The 7,500-nt window shown below is 41.9% G+C and overlaps 1 non-coding gene across 1 annotated transcript; it reads left to right on the forward strand.

The window, feature by feature from the left end:
• The first annotated feature begins 3,424 nt into the window (after positions 1-3,424).
• LOC123688424 lies at positions 3,425-3,543 on the forward strand. The gene has a single exon (XR_006749946.1). It is a non-coding gene; the product is annotated as a 5S ribosomal RNA (ribosomal RNA).
• Positions 3,544-7,500: the final 3,957 nt, after the last annotated feature.

Here is a 7,500-nt window from a genome sequence, read left to right on the forward strand (position 1 = left end):
CCTCGCCAAGGCGTCCATATATAATACGAACCCCCGGCTATCAACTAATTTCTTATACACATTCCATCTCGACCCTTCGCTATACATGTGAATATAACGACACGGTGATTCGAGATTCAACAATATTTGTCGCTCGGAACGAATTGAGTGGTTGCAAATTTTTTGTGAACATAACCCGCAACGGGCAGAGGATCACGATTTTAAGGTTGGTCGCTTAAAGGCCATTCGACTACAAAGAGACGAAGCGGACCGCGACCTCGCTGCATGAGGTTGACGAAAGCGACCCAAGATGCGAAAGCCGAAACCAACACACCTTGCCAGTACCCAAACGCCGAGGTCGGATTCGGGTCTACCACTTACCAACTGAATATCATCCTAAAAAGAACTCCAAACAGTCTAGGACAGGACCCATTCTCCACCCCTTCTATATATGTCAGGAGAACCCCGGATTCCCCTCCAGACACGATTTAGCAAACTTTTCCCGATCGATCCGACCCACCGAGGCCGTTTCGACCGTTCGCCGCGCCTACTAGAGCTGATTTCTTCGGACTCCGATCAGAAAATCCGCCGATGCATGTCGTTAACACCTAGTCCGCCTCGTCCGATCGATCGAGGCCGTTTCGACCGTTCGCCGCGCCTACTAGAGCTGATTTCTTCGGACTCCGATCAGAAAATCCGCCGATGCATGTCGTTAACACCTAGTCCGCCTCGTCCGATCGATCTAGGCCGTCTCGATCCACCCATCGCGCATCGAAAGTCGCATCTCTCGAACTCCGATCCGGAAATCGGCCGATGCATCACGTTAACTATTTCTTATATATCTAATATAATATACATCGAGACGGTAAGAATTCTTTTAATCGAAGATATACATATACTTCTCATCAATATCCAAAAGCTTATCGAAAAATAAATTACTCAACTTTTACGTGAAGAATCGTTCACCCAAACCTTATCCCCTATATATGTCAGGAGAACCCAAGGTTCCCCTCCAGACACGATTTAGCAAACTTTTCCCGATCGATCCGACCCACCGAGGCCGTCTCGACCGTCCGCTGCGCCTACTAGGGCCGATTTCTTCGGACTCCGATCAGAAAATATACCGATGCATGTCGTTAACACCTAGTCCGCCTCGTCCGATCTATCTAAACAGTCTCGACGCACCCAACACTCTTTCAAAGTCGGATTACTCGGACTCAATCTGAAAATGGACCGATGCATGACGTCAACACTTAGCCCGCCTCGTCTGATCGATCTAAGCCATCTCGACCCACCCAACACGCCTTCCAAGTCGGATCACTCGGACTTCGATCTGAAAATCTCCGGACTCATTTTTATGAATATCCCCAGTCAGTAAGAACGTTATTTCGCCAATATATACCAACAATAAACCATATTCCAATAGCTGAACCAAAAATATAATTCCCGATCCAAACGTTCTGCATCGCCCAACGCGACCACCTTCCCTATATATGTCAGGAGAGCACAGGGTTCCCCTCCAGACAACACTTACGCTCTATCCCCGACTCTCGGTCGATCGATAGGCCAGGTCAGCGGTGTCTGTTTCGGCCGAAGCTCGGACTTTGGTCAAAATGTTCCGATACAAAATTTGAACCAAGATAGATACAGATATGATTCCTTCTTAAATATACGTTGATTATCGAACAGAATATGGTAAATATTTTGCGATGACCGAGGATTTCATGAATTTTTTTTTTTTTCGAAAAAATTTTCTGTTATCGGAATTTCCTCAAATTTCATTTGGTTGCCTACTAATGCATATTAAAAACGATAATCAACAATCAGAATCATTATTTATCATTTATTTCAATTTTTATAATGAAAAACGTTCACGTCCTTTCGCGCCTCTCGATCGTCGTTTACGTGATGCATCGGTCAGCCCTAGTTTACGTGGTGCATCGGTAAGATCGAGTTCACGTTCTGCATCGGTAAGATCCAGTTCACGTGGTGCATCGGTAAGATCGAGATTACGTGGTGCATCGGTAAGATCGAGTTTACGTGGTGCATCGGTAAGATCCAATTCACGTTCTGCATCGGTAAGATCCAGTTCACGTGGTGCATCGGTGAGATCGAGTTTACGTTCTGCATCGGTGTGATCTAGTTTACGTTGTGCATCGGTAAGATCGAGATTACGTGAAGCATCGGTATGATCGAGTTTACGTTCTGCATCGGTCTGGACTTAGAGATATATTTTCGACGTGAAAATGTTCCGATACAACTTTTGAACCAGGATAGTTAGAGAGATGATTTTTTCTGGGATGTACGTTGATTGGGGAATGGATTGTGGAAAATAACTTGCCATGACCGAGGTGTTCTCGAATTTTTTTTTTTTTTCGAAAAATATTTTCTGATTTTGGATTTTACTCAAATTTGATTTCGTTGCCTTCTAATGTGTTCTAAAAGAGTAAATCAGTAATCAGAATCGAAAAATATTTTTCGGATTTTTTTTTTTTTGAAAAAAAATTTTCTGATTTTGGAATTTCCTCAAATTTGATTTGGTTGCCTTCTAATGTGTTTTTAAAGCGTAAATCAGTAATCAGAATCAATATTCATTGTCGACTTTAATTTTTATAAGGAAAAATGTTCACGTCCTTAAACGCCTCCCCATCATTAGCCCGAGTCCAAGTCGATGTCAGTCCCGAGCGGACGGTGTCAGATACTACCTATCGCCCCGGTCTGGACTTGGCGAGGTATTTCGACGTGAAATGTTCCGATACAACTTTTGAACCAGGATAGTTAGAGAGATGATTTCTTCTATGTTGTACGTTGATTGTGGAATGGATTGTGGGAAATAACTTGCCATGACCCAGGTGTTCTTGAATTTTTTTTTTTTTCGAAAAAAATTTTCTGATCTTGAAATTTCCTCAAATCTGATTGCGTTGCCTTCTAATGTGTTCTAAAAGAGTAAATCAGTAATCAGAATCAATATTCATTGTCGACTTTAATTTTTATAAGGAAAAATGTTCACGTCCTTAAACGCCTCTCCATCGTTACCCCGACTCCAAGACGATGTTAGACCGGAGCGGACGGTGTCAGATGCGACCGATCTCCCCGGTCTGGACTTAGCGAGATATTCCGACGTGAAATGTTCCGATACAAAAATTTAACTGTGATAGTTAGAGAGATGGTTCCTTTTGTGATGTACGTTGATTGTGTAATAGAATATGGAAATAAACTTGAGATGACCGAGGTCTTCTGGGATTTTTTTTTTTTTTCGAAAAATATTTTTCGATTTCGGAAATCCCTCAAATTTCATTGAGATATGTCCTAATGTGTTCTTAAAGCTTAAATCAACAATCAGAATTAATATCCAAAAGTTATTTCATTTTTTATGAGGAAAAACGTTCACGTCCTTTCCGCTCCCAAAAAGTGAGATATCATAGAAAATATCGCAATATATGTTGTTTACGGCCATACCACGCTGAAATTGCCAGTTCTCGTCAGAACACTGAAGCCAAGCAGCGTCGGGCGCGGTTAGTACTTGGATGGGTGACCGCTTGGGAACACCGCGTGCTGTAAGCTTTTTTTTTACGTTCTGCATCGGTCTGCCGAGATAACGTGGTGCATCGGTATGATCGAGTTTACGTTCTGCATCGGTAAGATCGAGATTACGTGATGCATCGGTAAGATTGAGATTACGTGGTGCATCGGTAAGATCGAGATTACGTGGTGCATCGGTAAGATCGAGTTTACGTGGTGCATCGGTAAGATCCAATTCACGTTCTGCATCGGTAAGATCCAGTTCACGTGGTGCATCGGTGAGATTGAGATTACGTGGTGCATCGGTAAGATCGAGTTTACGTGGTGCATCGGTAAGATCCAATTCACGTTCTGCATCGGTAAGATCCAGTTCACGTGGTGCATCGGTAAGATTGAGATTACGTGGTGCATCGGTAAGATCGAGTTTACGTGGTGCATCGGTAAGATCCAATTCACGTTCTGCATCGGTAAGATCCAGTTCACGTGGTGCATCGGTAAGATTGAGATTACGTGGTGCATCGGTAAGATCGAGTTTACGTGGTGCATCGGTAAGATCCAATTCACGTTCTGCATCGGTAAGATCCAGTTCACGTGGTGCATCGGTAAGATGGAGATTACGTGGTGCATCGGTAAGATCGAGATTACGTGGTGCATCGGTAAGATCTACTTTACGTTCTGCATCGGTCTGCCCTTGTTTACGTGGTGCATCGGTAAGATCGAGATTACGTGAAGCATCGGTATGATCGAGTTTACGTTCTGCATCGGTCTGCCCGATATTACGTGGTGCATCGGTTCAGCCCTAGTTTACGTTGTGCATCGGTCTGGACTTAGAGATATATTTTCGACGTGAAAATGTTCCGATACAACTTTTGAACCAGGATAGTTAGAGAGATGATTTTTTCTGTGATGTACGTCGATTGGGGAATGGATTGTGGAAAATAACTTGCCATGACCGAGGTGTCCTCGAATTTTTTTTTTTTTCGAAAAAAATTTTCTGATTGTGGAATTTTCTCAAATTTGATTTGGTTGCCTCCTAATGTGTTCTAAAAGAGTAAATCAGTAATAGGAATCGAAAAATATTTTTCGGATTTTTTTTTTTTTCGAAAAAAATTTTCTGATCGTGGAATTTCCTCAAATTCGATTTGGTTGCCTTCTAATGTGTTTTTAAAGCGTAAATCAGTAATCAGAATCAATATTCATTGTCGACTTTAATTTTTATAAGGAAAAATGTTCACGTCCTTAAACGCCTCCCCATCATCAGCCCGAGTCCAAGTCGATGTCAGTCCCGAGCGGACGGTGTCAGATACTACCTATCGCCGAGGTCTGGACTTGGCGAGATATTACGACGTGAAATGTTCCGATACAACTTTTGAACCAGGATAGTTAGAGAGATGATTTCTTCTATGTTGTACGTTGATTGTGGAATGAAATACGGAAAATAACTCGCCATGACCGAGGTGATTACGATTTTTTTTTTTTTTTCGAAAAAAATTTTCTGATCGTGGAATTTTCTCAAATTTGATTTGGTTGCCTCCTTATATGTTCTAATAGCGATAATCAACAATCAGAATCAAAATCCATGATCGGGTTTGATTTTTATAAGGAAAAATGTTCACGTCCTTTTTTTCAACCCCGACTCATTGACGATGTTAGAACCGAGCCGGCGGTGTCAGATACGACCGATCGCCCCGGTCCCGATCGTCATTCACGTTGTGCATCGGTCTGCCCGAGATTACGTGGTGCATCGGTATGATCGAGTTTACGTGGTGCATCGGTAAGATCCAATTCACGTTCTGCATCGGTAAGATCCAGTTCACGTGGTGCATCGGTAAGATGGAGATTACGTGGTGCATCGGTAAGATCGAGATTACGGGGTGCATCGGTAAGATCTACTTTACGTTCTGCATCGGTCTGCCCTTGTTTACGTGGTGCATCGGTAAGATCGAGATTACGTGAAGCATCGGTATGATCGAGTTTACGTTCTGCATCGGTCTGCCCGATATTACGTGGTGCATCGGTTCAGCCCTAGTTTACGTTGTGCATCGGTCTGGACTTAGAGATATATTTTCGACGTGAAAATGTTCCGATACAACTTTTGAACCAGGATAGTTAGAGAGATGATTTTTTCTGTGATGTACGTCGATTGGGGAATGGATTGTGGAAAATAACTTGCCATGACCGAGGTGTCCTCGAATTTTTTTTTTTTTCGAAAAAAATTTTCTGATTGTGGAATTTTCTCAAATTTGATTTGGTTGCCTCCTAATGTGTTCTAAAAGAGTAAATCAGTAATAGGAATCGAAAAATATTTTTCGGATTTTTTTTTTTTTCGAAAAAAATTTTCTGATCGTGGAATTTCCTCAAATTCGATTTGGTTGCCTTCTAATGTGTTTTTAAAGCGTAAATCAGTAATCAGAATCAATATTCATTGTCGACTTTAATTTTTATAAGGAAAAATGTTCACGTCCTTAAACGCCTCCCCATCATCAGCCCGAGTCCAAGTCGATGTCAGTCCCGAGCGGACGGTGTCAGATACTACCTATCGCCGAGGTCTGGACTTGGCGAGATATTACGACGTGAAATGTTCCGATACAACTTTTGAACCAGGATAGTTAGAGAGATGATTTCTTCTATGTTGTACGTTGATTGTGGAATGAAATACGGAAAATAACTCGCCATGACCGAGGTGATTACGATTTTTTTTTTTTTTCGAAAAAAATTTTCTGATCGTGGAATTTTCTCAAATTTGATTTGGTTGCCTCCTTATATGTTCTAATAGCGATAATCAACAATCAGAATCAAAATCCATGATCGGGTTTGATTTTTATAAGGAAAAATGTTCACGTCCTTTTTTTCAACCCCGACTCATTGACGATGTTAGAACCGAGCCGGCGGTGTCAGATACGACCGATCGCCCCGGTCCCGATCGTCATTTACGTTGTGCATCGGTCTGCCCGAGATTACGTGGTGCATCGGTCTGGACTTAGAGATATATTTTCGACGTGAAAATGTTCCGATACAACTTTTGAACCAGGATAGTTAGAGAGATGATTTTTTCTGTGATGTACGTCGATTGGGGAATGGATTGTGGAAAATAACTTGCCATGACCGAGGTGTCCTCGAATTTTTTTTTTTTTTTCGAAAAAAATTTTCTGATCGTGGAATTTTCTCAAATTTGATTTGGTTGCCTCCTAATGTGTTCTAATAGCGATAATCAACAATCAGAATCAAAATCCATGGTCGGGTTTGGTTTTTATAAGGAATAATGTTCACGTCCTTTTTCGCCTATGTTCTTTTTCGACGTGAAATGTTCCGATACAACTTTTGAACCAGGATAGTTAGAGAGATGATTTTTTCTGGGATGTATGTTGATTGACGTACGAAACTTGGAAAAAAATAGAAAAGACCGAGGTACTCTAGAAAAAAAAATTTATTGAAAATATTTTTTTGATTTCGGAATTAATTCGAAATTCATTCAGATGTCTTCTATCAATATCGCGAAAGAAAAATCAATAATCAGAATCGATATTCATCTAAGATTATTTCCTTCTGGATTGTGTTAACATTCGGTACGATCTTGTCTACGTGATGCATCGGTTTGTTTCTCGGCTCTTGTGAGCAAGTTGGACACTCGAGACGGCCTCCATCGATCGGATTAGGCGGGCTTTAATGTTAACGTGCTGCATCGGTGTGATCTTGTTTACGTCATGCATCGGTATAGCTTTAAATCGCGCCGTAAAGTCGTTCACGTCATGCATCGGTATCTTAAATCGCGCCGTAAAGTCGTTCACGTCATGCATCGGTATCTTAAATCGCGCCGTAAAGTCGTTCACGTCATGCATCGGTATCTTAAATCGAGCCGAAAAGTCGTTCACGTCATGCATCGGTATGGCTTTAAATCGCGCCCTAGGGTCGTTCACGTCATGCATCGGTGGCACAAAAAAAAGACGCCGATGCATGACGTGAGCCGACTTTTCGGCTCGATTTAAGATACCGATGCAT

The sequence above is a fragment of the Harmonia axyridis genome, chromosome X, assembly GCF_914767665.1.
Source record: "Harmonia axyridis chromosome X, icHarAxyr1.1, whole genome shotgun sequence".
NCBI lineage: Eukaryota > Metazoa > Arthropoda > Insecta > Coleoptera > Coccinellidae > Harmonia > Harmonia axyridis.